Genomic DNA, 15,907 nt, shown 5'->3' on the forward strand with positions numbered 1-15,907 from the left:
TATATATATATATATATATATATATATATATATAATGCATATGTGTGTGTATGAATGAAGAGAGGTGAAATAAGCAACAATGGGAAAATAGGAAGGAAAACAAAATAGCTTAACAATGTTCTTCAATAGCCTAAATCACTATAAATTAAAAAGGCAAAAATTTCCATGAGTATATGTTTACTCATGACATATAAAGGCATAGTTAGTTAGTTAGTTGAGTTATAACACTACATTAGCAAATCCTAGTTCATGGGGTCATTGTCCAATTAGGCGCCATATTTATTTCTATTCCTCCACCTCAAGATAGAGACTGGCTTAGAGAGCCAGTCTTAGAGCCAGGAAGATCTGTGCTTCTGATGCAAACTGGATATGTCTGTCAGTCAATAAACACTATTATTTACTGATTAACTTGATGAGTCAGTCAATATCAATGATCACTTATTAAGCACCTACTAGGTGTCAGACACTGTGCTAAACTCTGGGGATACAGGAAAGGTAAAAAACAAAAACAAAAAACTCAGTCCTTGTTCTCAAACAACTCATTTTTTAATGAAAAGAGACAATATGCAAACAATTATTTACAAACAAGATATAGACAAGATAAATTGGAGATGATCAATAGAAGAAAGACAATAGAATTAAGAGGGATCAGGAAAGGCTTCTTAAAAAAGGTAGGATTTTAGTTGGGACTTTAAGTTGTAGAGAGCTTGCCAACCTGCATTGGCAGAAGGAGTTTCCTCACTGGGGGATGTGGTATTTGAGAGGTGGTATGGCACGGTGGATGGAAAGAGGGGGTCATAATTAGTTAAAACCAGGTTCAACTCCCACCTCTGATCCATACTGAATGTGTGACCCTGAGCAGACTCCTCTCAGTCTCCAAGACAATTCTTCAACATCTGAAGTCGTGGAACAGATATAGATTGTATTTAATGGTAGAAGGAATTTCCTCAGTGGGAGGATCTCTGTATGAATGAAATCATAGTTCTCATCCTAACTGTTCCCCTCCAAAAAAAGGAATCTGCTGCTGATAAAACCTGACCACTGATTAAGTTCTTGTCTGAGAATGACCCTCTGAGGTGTCTGTTATGTCCTGATATTGATATGCTTCCCAGGGAAGAAGCGTGTTTCTTCAGAGTGGATGTAGAGACAAGGGGACATAGGCACATGGTTAAGGGCATAAAGCTCAGATCAGATCTTTGAAGATTCTCTAGTTCAATATTCTCAGTTTCCAAATGAGGAAACAGGCTTAGAAAGGTCATACAGATGATAAACAGGGGAATAGAGACTGGACAACAGGGTTTCTGTCTTCAAAAATCCAACAGTCTTTTTATTACGCCCCCTTCTTGTTCTCTTCTTCTGTCTCCCCTGCACATACCAAAAAAGACCAAAGCCTGGCAGGGTAGATTGGTCAAACCTTGATTTGAGATATTATGGGAAGTTCACAAGATCATAGATTTGAAGCTGGAAGGAACCTCAGAGGCCATCCTATAGCATTTAGCACAGTGTCTGACACAAAAACAAGTGCTTGATAAGTATTTGGGACATCTAGGTGGTGCAAAGGATAGAGTAGCATACCTGAAGGAAGCCCTGATTTCAAATCCAGCTTCAGACACTAGTTGCGTGACTCTGCCTCAGTTTCCTCATCTGTAAAATGAACTAGGTAAGGAAATGGCAAACCACACCAGTATCTTTACCAAGAAAACACCAATTGGGCCATGAAGAGTTGAGCACAAATGAAATGACTGAACAACAACAAAATAAATGTTTATTAACTGACAAACTAATGTGACCTCTTCTTTTACAGGTGAAGAAACTCATGCCCAGAGAGGTAAGCAGTCCTTCCCAATATCATAGAGATATTAAATTAGAAACCCAGGATTTGAAGCCAGGTAATCTGACATATTCCAGTGCTTTTTCTACTAGTTTCTTCAGAACGAAGCCTTAAGAAGAGGCAGAGGCCAAGGAGTACAGAAATGTGAGTCCTTGGTTTAAGGAGTTGGAAAAGTTCTGGTCTCTGAGCAGAAAACAAAAACAAACAAACAAAAAAAAAACAGGCCCAGCCAAAAGGCAAAGAGGCAGAACTCAGCAAATAATAGAAATTCACATTCTGGGCAACTCATAAATCCTCACTTTCTTCTTCTCCCATGCCCCCAGTACCTTCCAGGCCCCCAGCCTTAGCTAAATATCTTAATCCATTCATTGGATAAATATCCTTAATCCATTCAGCCCTCCAAATATCTGGAGAACCGGATTAAATCTTTACAAGCAGGAGGCCTGTCTTAAACAAAGTACCTTCATTTTTGTTTTTAATACCATCAGTGCTTAGAGTAGAGACTCAACTCTGCAGGGTTCAGAAGGGATTTTTCTTTGAGAGATAAAAACTTCCAAATTCCCCAGGAATAGCTCTTATGAGCTTGTCAGACACAAGAAACAAATGAACTAAATTAGAATCCACCTGAGGTTTTCTAGTATTTGTTGTGGTGGTTGTTTTGTTGGTTGTCTTTTTTTTTTTTTTTAAAGTGAAATAGCAGACAGGAGGAGAGAGAAGGACAAAGGGGCCGGCAATAGGTGCAAAGGATTGTAGATGGAGTGCTGGGATGGATACAAAGAAGTCCCTGATGGAATAATTAAAATGAAGAAAAGGAGTAAGTGGATCCACTCTCAGAGGACAGCCAGAAGAACGTGTGAAAGTCAAGAAGAGAGGTCTAAGCTGTTTGACATCCTGTTCCTGAAAGCTTCTGCAAAGAGAGTCTCAGACAAAACTTCTATGCAGTCTGGCTCTGGGTTCTGAGAACACGGGAGCCTGCCAATCAGTTTGGCAGGATGCCCAGTAAATAAGGAATTAAAGGAGTCAAACCTTAGCATTATGAAGGGAGAGATGAGAATTTCAAGGTCAGCTTGGGAGGGAAGGAGGCATGCCGTGGCATTATCCTGAGAGGGGCTAAAAGGACTGTATTGTGACATTTTGCATCTATTAAACCTTGTTAAACCTGAGACTAGAACATGGACAAACAGATATATTTCTGGTGCTGTCAGCAGCGCCTTATACTATAATTTGGGCATGAGGAGGCTGGATATTTGGCTCACTCTGGGAATAGGAAAGGGAAAAGAGAAAAATGAATGGATTCTGGAGCCAGAGCCCTGAGACTGTCCCTTGTCTGCTCTTAGGGACATGTACATTGGATGCTTCCAATATTCAAAGTGGAAAATATCAGAGGGAGGGTATTAACTTCATCCCACACTGTCTCTGCCCAAGTTTGTCGGGTATGTTGATTCATACGTGTATTTACTTACACATGCACAAGAACAGACATACATGTATACATTTGTGTATTGATTCATATATGCCACTGGAACAAATGGATCTCCCCTGCCCCTTTGGCGAGGGGAAGTCTTTATGTGCCTGGGTAGACCCCCTCCACCAAGTCACCGATGGCTTTTGGTGACCCTCAGCCTGGTTTAATCAGCCCATCCAGTGTTCTAACCACACTTAGCCTGAACCTACTTCAAGGCTTTTGCAGAACTTTGCCACTGACTATGTGACTCTGGGGGAAGTGACCACCTCTATTTTCCTTCCTTTTTTCATAAATTTATCTGTCATCCTTGAGCAGGGGCCATGCTAATGTTCTCTATATTATTCCAATTTTGGTTTATGTGCTGCCAAATCAAGCACCCTTTTTTCCTTTCTAAAATGTGATTGGGCTGAAGGAGGGTAGATCAGGTTTTTTTCGCCAACTCTTCTAGATTAATAGTTTTATGGCTAACATCTCCCTATTTTGCCCTGTTCACCTTCGAAACCAGAAATATTGAAATATCTACCTCATTTGTGGTCACCTTTTTTTAATGCTATATTCCTATGTAAGTTCTTTTTTATCTTGAATGTGAGGACTGTTCTTGCCTTTTTTGAGCTTTGCAAAGAATTAAGAACATGTCATTTTCTTTCTAGTGTGACTTCAATGACACTTCATTTGTCTCCAGTTAAAAATCATCTTTATTTTAATCAAGGAATTCTGGACTTGTACCAATGTACAACTTAAAGTCTGTTTCCCTACAGTCCATGTCCAGAGGCAGCAGAATCAGAAATCAGTTTATCTAGCCTTGATTCTGTCTGAGTTTTGCTACTTAAAATAGAACAACTTGGACTTGGGATCAGAAGATGGCTAGGTTCCAATACTGCCGCCATGTTAGCTGTGAGACCATGAAGAGGTCCATTAAAACTCTCTGACCTTCTTCAAGTTTTTCATCACCAGCAGTACCTACTTCAAAGGGTGGTAATGTGAGATCAAAGGATCCTAGAGTTGGGTTGGCTCCCCGGTGCAAGTGACCTCTTAGACAGTTATGTGGTGAAGTGGTTAGACAGCTGGGCTTGGAATCAGGAAGATCTGAATTCAAATATGACGTCAGACATTTACTAGCTGTGTGGCCCTGGGCAAATCACCAAACCCCTGTATGCCTCAGTTTCCTCAACGATAAAATGGGGATCATAATAGTCCCTAGATCACAGTCATTATGAGGATCAAATAATATATATATATATATATATATATATATATATATAAAGTGCAATGCCTGACAATCCCACTGTACCATACTTCTTTGTGACTGATAATTTTGGGAAAGTATTTTGCAAATGTTAAAATGCAAAATAAATAGATAAATCACCAGTTATTATTATTATCACAATTGTTATTATTACAGTTAAAAATCATTTCATTTTTCAGCCTTTGTGTAAGTCAAAAACTTTGAGGCTGACAGTTTTCAGAATCCAAAACTGAATGATTGTTTACCTAAATTGCTTAAATTGCTTACCTAAATTACCTAAGTTGCTTTTGTTTTATTGGAACTCTCTTCTGGTAAGTTTGGAATTGAGAGGGAAGGCTATGGATCTTTTTTCCAGAGTATAAGCTTCTTCTTTTTTTTCTTGTTCCCTTTCTACTATTGCACTTTTAAAATACTAATTTTACTTTGCTGAGAATATGTATTTAGGAGCAAGAAGGTCTGAAAGGTCTATATCAAATGTATGTGCTCCATGGATAAGCCAACAACTTCCAGCATCCTGAACAATCTCGTCTGCTTGCTCCAGTAAAAGCAAATGTTTGTTGTCATCATTGGCTTAAAGAGTTCCTTTGTTTTGTTTTGTTTTGTTTTTTAAACAATTATTTTAGGGAGAGCTAGGTGGCCCAGTGAATAGAGCACCAGATTGCAGTCACGATAACCTAGGTTCAAATTTGGCCTCGGACACTTCCTAGCTGGGTGACCCTGGACAAATCACTTAATCCCATTTGCCTAGCCTTGACCCCTCTTAGTTTTGCTATGTAAGATAGAAAGTAAGAGTTAAAAAAATAAAAGAATAATCTAACCAGACATTGTTGTTCTAAGACCAAAAAGACATCTTTGTGTGGAAAAGTCTCCAGCATTTGAAATGATCAGCAAATACAAATACTAGTCATAGAGGATACTTTTGTGGAGAATGAAAGACTGCAGAGCTGCTACAACAGTTATATGGGGACTTTCCTCTTTGGATGAGCTATACAGATGATAGCCACAAATGTTGAAAAAACATTTTAACACTTCATAAAATTCTCTTTGGACAGCGGAGCACAGAAGCCAAATTTCCCTTGGTGGGAATAAAAATGTTTAGCTGCAATGTTCCTAAGAGATAACTGATTTCAAGGAGTGCTCCACATTCAGAAGAAATGTAGAAGAAGCCACAAATCTGTCTGAAGGGGATAACAGCTCTTGCACAGATATCAGAAACACCTCACATTTCACTCTCCTGATTTCTACATCTTTGGACCCTTTTATGGGCTAACTTCAAAAAGCAAGGTGAGGCGGCTCACGTAGAAAAGTATCAAGGGATATCACTGCTCTCCACTGATTATAATTTTACCCTCGAATATTTCTCAACTGCATATTGCCAGACTGGAATCTTCAGATTTGAAAAGTGACTTTAACCTACAATGTAGTATTTAAAAACAGACTGGAGAAATCTGTACAGAATAACATCTAGTTCTCTTTATACCCTATCCATTGAAGTACTTAATACCATAAAGTCTAAGTTTTAGGAAATACTAGCAAAAAACAAGATTCTACTGTATTATAGCAAACTATTGCATTTTAAGCTGGAAGACATAGAGTCCCTGTTTGGCACTGAGTTATCTCCCACCCTGACATTTTTTTGTCAAAAATAGCACTGAAATTAAGTACCACTCCCTCAAAGTAGAATCTCTCTGGGAAAGAGTTTGAGGGCTGGACATGATCTCTGATATGAATCATGATGACCATGACTTAAGGAAGGAAGATGAATTTATACTGCATACACAGGTACCCACCTCTCCTCTTACAGACCACTTTAAAAATGTGATCTAACATTCCCAAATCATCAAAATATGCTAATGGAATTGTAATTTTATAGATGCAGGTTCTTCCTCCAATGATTCCAATCACCAAATATCCACGTCTACAACTCCGAGCGATGACCTGGCATAAGCTTCATCTGACCAATATATTTTATTTTTTTCTCTGTATGATTCTTTGGTAACATCCTTTACATCACTTTTCCTTCCCAAGTTTCTATGTATACCTGTTCTAGCCAGTCATATTTACCATGCGCATTTTGCTCACCCCTTGCATGATCAATTTAAATTCTATGGAGTCTATAGTATTCCATGACTTATGACCATGAAAGAAAAATTATCTAGAGTAAATTCTGCCTTGACTTGGACTCTGTGCAGAGTCTTATCTGTGATAGAGGTCTTTATTGAGTCTATTATCTCACTGTTTTATGTACTTCTTCATGAGAGTGATCAGTGGATGATTAACAAAGTTATCTCTGTTGCTTAGTTTTCCAAGAAATCTTGCTGTTCTATGTGTACTTGGTATTAAGAATATGGCTTTTCCCATCTTTTTTTTTAATTTCATTGTCATTTCTAGATCCTCTTAAGCATATTCATGATAATTGTGTTGGGTTTAATGTAGTAATTCCATTGTCTTTGCTGGTGAGAAGAATTAGTTATACAAAATCATTGCAGATCTTTTCCATCTGTTATGTTTGCTGGCCTCTTTACAATTTCATCCTTAAGTGTTTTTGGAATGATTTTGCATCTCTCACTAAGCTTTCTATAAAACCAGGTTTCTCCTCTAATTCTTTTCACTATTTTATGAAGCGTTTCTGCTAATAATCTCCCAACATCAATACTTGTAAGATTTTACAAATTAATTTACAACTGAAACTGGTGTTGTCCTTGATTACTACTTCTCTATACCAAAGAAGTAAATTGCTGACTAAGGTGGATTTTAGTGATTTTTGGCCTCATTATAACAATTTATATCAATCAAATTTTATATAGAATTATGATGATCATTGTTGATATATTTTTCTATGTCCATTTTCAGCATCTATAATTTGTTTAAGTGGGGCAGCTGGGTAGCTCAGTGGATTGAGAGTCAGGTCTAGAGATGGGAGGTTCTAGATTCAAATCTGGCCTCAGACACTTCCCAGCTGTGTGACCCTGGGCAAGTCACTTGACCCCCATTGCCCACCCTTACCACTCTTGTGCCTCGGAGCCAATACACAGAAGTTAAGGGTTTAAAAAAATAAATTAATATAATTTGTTTAAGTAAATTAGGTTGGACTATTTAATTGCACACTCTATCTTCTAGTTTTGTATCAGTTTTGTTCCTTGTTCTAAGATGACAGTGGTCTGACTGTACATACGTAGATAATTCAGAAATTACTCCCACAATTGATAGAAAGTCATTAATTGCCTATGAAATTTAATGTTTCATTTGTTCCAATGTTGGTTACTTGTATTCACCACATAAAATAACTCTTGATTCATTTCCCAAAGAAAATATTCATGATGTATAGTCATGAGATGTATGTGTAATCTGCAGATCTTTAGTCTCTCTTGTTTTCTATTCCTGAATCATATTTTCCAATATATTTTCACCACTTTCACCTGCTCCCACCTTTTTGTTGAAGCTATAGAGTATCAATGAATTATTGTTACTGTCCAGTCATTTCAGAATCTTTGAGACCACATTTTTATGGTTTTCTTGGCAAAAATACCATAGTGCTTTGCCATCTCTTTTTCCAGTTCATTTTACAGATAAGGAACTGAGGCAAATAGGGCTTAGTGATTTGCCCAGGGTCATACTGCTAGGTTGTGTCTGAGGCTGGATTTGAATTCATGAATATGAGTCTTCCTGATTCCAAGCCCAGGGCTCTATCCACTGTGTCAACTAGCTGCTTCAATGAATATGTGCATTTAATTTAGAAGCTATTATAGGATTTCTCTTCTTCATCCTTCACAACAGATACTGATGCATAAAATATAATTATTTATTTGGTGCAGGAGGAAAATATGGAATAAAGATAACTGGACAATGGTTCATATCTTAACTCTGCTACTTGCTACTCATGAAACCAAAGGAATGTCATTTAATCTTTATGCTAATGTCATTTAATCTTTATGCTTCTTGCTGTCTTCATTGATAAAGGAGTTGTTTTAGGTGACCTTTACTATTCCTTTTGGCTCTAAATTTATAATTTATGAATTTCATGATGGTCTTTTTGCAAATATTTATCATGACCACTAAAAGATAAGATGACAAAATGTCTCATGAAATGATGTTTCTTATTTCCCTTGGAAGATCAATAAAACCAACTCCACCTCTTCCTTTATTTGCCTCTCCAAGGACAAGCCACTCTTCCTTTAAGTTATTTCCTTCCCTTTTCTGGTTTTGTTCATTTGTGAGTGTATAAAAATTGATACAACTCAATTTTTCCATTAACATATCTATTCACTGGCCATCAGACAATATCTCACATTGAGAGTGCTAAAAATTAATGTTACGGATGGTCTAATAACCTATATGATTTTTAGTGCCCTCGATCTCTTTTTGCAGTACAATCTAGCACCATGAATGCAGAAACAGGACCTAAAACAACTCAGGTCCATTTTCCTTTGTTCCATAGTTTTCCAAGGGCAGAAAATTCAACAAGTAGCCAGTCCATTGGTGCTATGTCTACGGTAATGGTGAGGCTTGTCTTTTGAAAGCAAACACAGTAGCATAGCTGTCTAGAATCCAGGATTATGTCCATGTCATAGTGAGTATACCATGATAATAGTAATCATTATTGCATCAACAAAAACTCAAAGTTATATAGTATGTGAAGTACTTTTCTTACAATAATCTTGTCATGCAAGGAGAATAAAGTATTATTCTCCCAGATTTTTAGGTGAGGAAATTGAAGCCCTGAGTTGAGTAATTTGCCCATAATTCCACAATTTATCTAGGGTAGGATTCTAACCCCAGCCTTCCTGATTCCAAATTCCCTACACTATGGTACATTTTATGCTCATGAGTATGAATAATCAGTCGGTGTTAAGGGTCAGTTCCTTTACTGCCCGGAACTTAAGTATTCCAGTAGCTTCCATACTTTTCTCACCTGGACTAGATGACCTCTAAGATCCCTTCAAGCTTCTGATCCTTTGAACCCTCCTAAGCTTTCATAGAATAACCACTAGCTTCCAATGAAGTGGTAGGGAAACCTTTCTGTAGTGTTGCCAAATGCCTTTTGACTATTCTTTGTGCTTTAACACGGCCAATAGTCCTCAAAATGAATTATATTCAATTTTTGGAACATTTAAAACTGGACATATAGTTATGACCTTACTCTACATTGACCTAGCTTGTTCAGGGATTCAGTGGGCTCACAAATCATACTTATGGAAATTCAGTCTTAATAAATAAACGGAGATGTAATAGTTCACACAAAACACTGGAGAAGTAGGACACAGATGGAATAGAAAGGTTCTCTTAAGTTATTCAGTATGAGTTGGGGACATGAAAAATAATTTAAACTGCATAAATAATTTAAGAGTGATAACATATTAAACAATAACATTTATTAACTTCCACGTATATTAGTTGATATTTAAAATTTTTGTCTCTAATTTGAAGAGTACAGTGACAATCTTATAAAATTAGGAGATGGCACGTAGTTGGGAGGGATAACTCCCATATTGGATGCCATTTTCATGATCCCAAAACATTGGAATAGGTTAGAGTCATGGATCACACCTGACTAGATTAAATATGAAGTAAAGTCTATACTTATATTTATTATTTTTTTATACTTATGTTTAAAAGATCAACTTCACAAATTCAAGATAAGAAACACAGAGTTAGATTGCAGGTTATGGGTGGGGAGGAAATCTAGAGTTTTTATTTGACTGAAACTCAGTAGGGGTTAGTAGTGTGATACAACAACTGAAAAAGTTAACTTGAAAATGATCTCAACAAATTAGAATAATATGCTAAATCTTTTATTTATTTAGTAGTTAATTTATTCATTCTTCTGAAGCACCATGTTCAGATCTGACTATAACATTCTAGAAAAGACTCTGACAAGATGGAGAACATCTCAAGGAAGATGCCTGAGGAAAATGGGGTACTGGACACCATGGTACACAAAGATCAAATTAAATAACTGGGGATGTATGGCTGGTAGAGGAGAAAATTCAAAGTGGTGATCTTAGCTAGACTTCCTATGTAGAAAAGGATTTAGATTTGTTCTGGCTGGTCCCAGTAGGAACCACACAAGTGTGTGGAAATTGCAAAGGAGCAAATATTGGCTAATTAAGAAGAAAAAAAAACCTTCTTAATTACTAGTAAATATTTGTTGAATACAACTAAACTCTATGGTATGTTTATAAAGCACAAACATAGCACATATTCTTGAACTAAGATTCTTCTCATTTCTTGTGCCTTCTCTTTTCCTGTTTCAGTCTGTTAGCTCCCCTGACTCTATTTTCTCATACCATGAAACATGTTGGGAAAAAAACCAGAGTGGGAATATCATGGATTGTTTAAATTTTCATAGGTCTCTGAGTGGTGTAGCACATTAATAATTCAATGCAGTAGCACATGCTTCCAGAATTTTAGAAACAATTCCTATCTGAGCTATGAAATGACAAGCTATACTCAAAACAAAACTGAGATCCGGAAGGCCTGTGGGGGATTCCTGGAAAGTATATCTATATATAAAGCAGATAATCCCACAATAGGAAAGTCTTTGAGATGTAAAACACGGCGTGTTTTACGCCATGAAACTGACAACCCCCTATCACAAAATGACATGATGATGAGATAATTCGTCTGTGTTGAAGAGTCCACCACACCTATATTTATTTCCACCAAAAAGGAGCTAGCTGGCCAGTCGGAAAAGGAAAAGAAGACACACATCTTCTTTAAATGTCAGCATCATATTGTGTTCTGCCCGCTTTAATGACTCGCAATGAAGGATGACCCAAGAACGAAGAGGGAGGGGATGCCATACTCTCAAAACGCCCTGGATGGGATTTTTACTGCTACTTAAGTCCCTGATTTATTTTGTGCTAGTATCAACGTGGCACTGGTTGGGAAGAAAATAGTTAGTGGGTTCAAATCAACTAATATTGATGAAGCACCTAGGATGCGAGAGCCCCTGGGACAGGTGCTGGTAAGGTAGAGATGAAGCAGGATGGCTCAAGGAGGCAGTTGATCTACATACAGAGGTTAAAGCAATGGACTTGGAGTCAAAGAGATCTGAGTTCAAATTCTGTCTCAGACACTCCCTGAGAAGTTTGATCCCAGGTAGGCTTCAATCAGCCTATCTCAGACTGTTTCCTCATTTGAAAAGTGGAAATAATAGCATCTACTTCACATGATTGTGGGAATAAAATCACATAAATGTAGGTGAACAGAGAAATATATAAATGGCTATATAGGTATATGTGGGTAGCTGGGTGGTACAGTGGATAGATAGAGGGTTGGGCCTGGAGTAAGGAAGACTCCTCTTTCTGAGTTCAAATCTGCCCTGAGACACTTACTAACTGGGTGACCCCGAGTACATCACTTCACCCTGTTTGCCTCGGTTTCCTCATCTGTAAATAAGCTAGAGAAGGAAATGGCAAACCATTTCAGAATCTTTGCCAAATGGGGAAATGGAGAGTTGCAAATGACTGAAAGAAATGAAAAACAACCAAAAAAATGTTTTTATACACACACACACACACATATATATATGTATATTTACACATACACATATGTATAGAGATATAAATTTTCTTTGTAAACCTTAAAGTTATCTTTATATCTATGTACGTATTTATACCATTATGGACACATAAGAAATTATTATTGATAAGTAATCAAGGATTATTAACATTAACTAACATGATACAATCTATCATAGTAGTAATTAACCTTAAGGATAACAAAACTTGTACAAAAAGGTTACTCTATAAATTGGGGTATATATTAAGTGCAAAAGAGAAATAGAAAATTCTAGAAGAAATTAAAATAAGGGTAGATCATACCTAAATGAGATCCAGGAAAGTTTCAGGAAAGGAAAAGATACCCGAGCTGGGTCTCAAAGGAAGAGATGGATTTCAGCAGGCAGAGGGGGAAGAGCAACGTGTGCCCACCACCCTTTATTCCTCCGGGTCTCTGTTTCCCCAAGGATAGAAGGGAGGAGGTTGGATGAGGTGGCTTCTGAGGCCTTTTCCAACCTTAGCTCTATGATCAAAGGCCATCCTAGACTTGTTTGATGGTATGAGCAACAGTACCAAGATGGAGGACGGGAGGATGAGAATGGGAAGCGCCGGGTGACTTGGACATTGAGGTTGGTACCACACACTGGATCTTTTTGAATTCAAATCAGAAAGTAAACAGTAGGTGGAAGGCCTCAATTGCTTTGTAATTTATTTGTGAGGCAATATTCATTGGATATTATGCGCTATCTGGGTACATCTTGGGGTGGTGGAACAGAGCTTCCCAAAATAACCCTTAAAACTCTTTTTTCTTTTAAAAATTATATGAAGAATTAATTCCCGTCTCACTCTTTTGGAGCAAGGGGTTATAATGACCTACAATTAGTCTTTGCCTATCTGCACAAAACACTTGGGGAAGGAGGGACTAAGGCCGTATAGGTGGGACAAGGAGAGTATTTCTGGAGTGGACAACATGGATTCTAACCCAGGCTGTGCCAGTTACTAGATGGTTGGCATGGGATGTCATCTCACTAATTTATTCATCTGTAAAATGAAGAATACTGGATTAGAAGGCTTCTGATGTCTCTCCTACCTTTAGAACAGTGGTTCCCAAACTTTTTTGGCCTATTGCACCCTTTCCTGAAAAAATATTACTTAGTGCCCCCTGGAAATTATAAAACTATTTATTGAACTCAGAATAGAATGTAAAAAAAAAAAAAAGTGTGGCCATCACTGCCTCCCTGGATCGCTGCAGCACCCACCAGGGGGCGATAGCGCCCACTTTGGGAATCACTGCTTTAGAAGATCTTTAAATATGCAGCAGAAAATGCATAATGCCGGGATGGCACATAAAGTTACTGATGTCCTCCCCACTTCCAAGGAGGCAGATACACAGACACATTTTTATCAGGGGATTAATGTGGTTTCACATTCCTGTGGGGAATGCCAGTCAAGATGGTAGATTGATAGGGTGGACTTCAGAACTTTTCTGGTGGCTCTGGGTCCTGTCTTTCTTTTTACCTCAGAATTTTTTTTATTGAATATTTTCTGAATCTCTTGCTCATGAACATCCCTCATGCTCACTGGTGCGAAGTTTACAAAAGTAGCACATTACTGTCCCTGTCCTAGAATTGTCTTTTTTTTTTTTTAAATTTTAACTTTGAATATTTTCCCACAGTTACATGTTTCATGTTCTTTCCCTCTCCCCCAAACAGCCCTAACTCCCCTTAGCTGACGCACAATTCCACTGGGTTTTACACGTATTATTGATCAAGACCTAATTCCATATTACTGATAGTTGGACTAGAGTTATTGTTTAGTGTCTTCATCCCCAATAATATCCCCATCAGCCCATTTGTTCAAACACTTGTTTTTCCTCTGTGTTTCTCCTCCCACAGTTCTTCCTCTGAATGTGGCTAGTTTTCTTTCTTAGAAGCCCCTCAGGCTTGTTCTGGATCCTAGAATTATCTTGAAACACTTCTCAGAGTTCACAGCAGTCTGATGCTTCAGCTGCTAGGGATGTCTACAGAGAAGCATATTGATACTGCAAAATCAGGATATTTTATTGGGAAGTGGCATTCAGGGAGGCCTTCCAGAAGGACTGGAATATTTCCAGTCACCTAGGAGACAGAGAGCTGAGATGCCTTTCTCATATAATTTTCATGTTTAACAATCCCAGGCTCATTCCAAATGAAAAAGGCAAAATGTGATCCATGCAGTGTTTGCCAGGAATATTAATGTTAATAAGCAGGGATGTTACTGATATTCAGTTGACTACCAAGAAGCTTTTGGAAAATGTGGTCATTAGGCTCACCATAAAGGACTGTCATTGTTCAGATTATGGAAATGCCACCACAGTTTTAATATTGATATTTCCCTCGCTCTGGAGTCCTGGGCTTATCCTAGGGGACTGGAGTACACAGAGAACTAGCCTTGTAGTCAGAGGTCCTGGATTCAAATCCTACCTTTGAAACTTGTTACCTTATGACCCTGGACATGTCTTTAACCTCTCTGGATATTGGCTTCTTCATCTGTAAAATGGAAGAATTGAAGTAAGGGGCCTTTGAGGCCCCTTTGAACTCTAAATCTATGATCCCTGGACTTTACCTCCATAATCCTAATAGTTTTTGTTGTTTTTTTTAAATAGGGAATGTTTATTAGAACACATATATAATTTATATATTTTAAACAAGTTGTAAATGATGTGGAATTTGTAGTTTTGCCCATCAATTTTCTATGCATTTGTTTATTTGAATTTTTTTTGATGGTTGTGATTTCTAAGTTTATAATAAAAAATATTTTCAAAGCATCTTTTCTCTATATTATCTCCTAAGATGATCTCATCGGTTACCAATGATTCAATGATCATCTCTGTGAAGATGACTCCTAAGTCTACTATGTGCAGCTGTAATAGCTCTGTTGCTCTGTTGAGCTCCCGACCCACTACCTGCCTTTTGGATATCTTGAGCTGGATATCCAGCAGGCATCTCAAATTCACCATATCCAAAACAGAACTCATCTTTCCACAAAAGTCTCTTCTTCTTCCAATTTTCTGGTTACCATCTAGGGTAGCACCATCCCTCTGTCACCAAGGTTTGTATCCTCAGTTAGCATCTTTGCCTGACTCTTCACTTGTACTGAGCCTAGAAAGCTAATAAATGATTTCTATCTTCATGATATTTCTCACATGTAGGCTCTTCTCTCTATCCACCCAACCTTCCACCTACTGTAGGTCCTCATCACATCACACCTGGACTGCTAAAATAACCTCCTAATAGGTCTTCCTACTTTGAATCTTCCTTCCTTCCTTCCTTCCTTCCTTCCTTCCTTCCTTCCTTCCTTCCTTCCTTCCTTCCTTCCTTCCTTCCCTTCCTTTTATTTTATTTGATAACAATCTAATGGTTCTTCCTAGGCTGCTCCTTAACTACCCTACTCCCCTGGGGTAGTATTCTTGGTTCACATACATGGACTTTTTGAATCTTTTCCATTTATAGTTGACTTAATTTTATATGTACCAGTCCACAGACATAGATGAGTATGTGAACAACATGACATGAGCCACCAATGCCTATAGAAACTATAATATGATTTCCTTGAAAGAAATTGAGGATCAGAAATGATACCAATTCAAATAAAGAGAATTAATGTTTTTTTTTCCAATTTTTAAAAATTATATACTTAGTAACCACCACCACCACTACCAAAAAATTGATACACAAAACTCCCAACTTCACAAAGGACTTACTGCTTGTATGTACATAGCTACTGGTCAAGTTAGAGGAATTCTGGTGTTGAGTTCCTCCTTAGCTCTTAAGTTCATTTATCAGTGGAGGAGAAGAATGAGCCCATCATTGAGAATAAACAAG

General features: G+C 37.7%; 1 protein-coding gene and 1 non-coding gene across 2 annotated transcripts in view; both read right to left on the minus strand.

Annotated features, from left to right (window-relative positions):
• The window catches only part of ENOX1 (ecto-NOX disulfide-thiol exchanger 1), a 388,236-nt gene that overhangs the window by 268,918 nt on the left and 103,411 nt on the right, over positions 1 to 15,907 (minus strand). The gene's annotated exons all lie outside the window — the stretch shown is intronic.
• Positions 3,567 to 3,673, minus strand: LOC123243363. The gene has a single exon (XR_006505907.1). It is a non-coding gene; the product is annotated as a U6 spliceosomal RNA (small nuclear RNA).

This window comes from Gracilinanus agilis, chromosome 3 (genome assembly GCF_016433145.1).
Source record: "Gracilinanus agilis isolate LMUSP501 chromosome 3, AgileGrace, whole genome shotgun sequence".
Classification (NCBI taxonomy): domain Eukaryota; kingdom Metazoa; phylum Chordata; class Mammalia; order Didelphimorphia; family Didelphidae; genus Gracilinanus; species Gracilinanus agilis.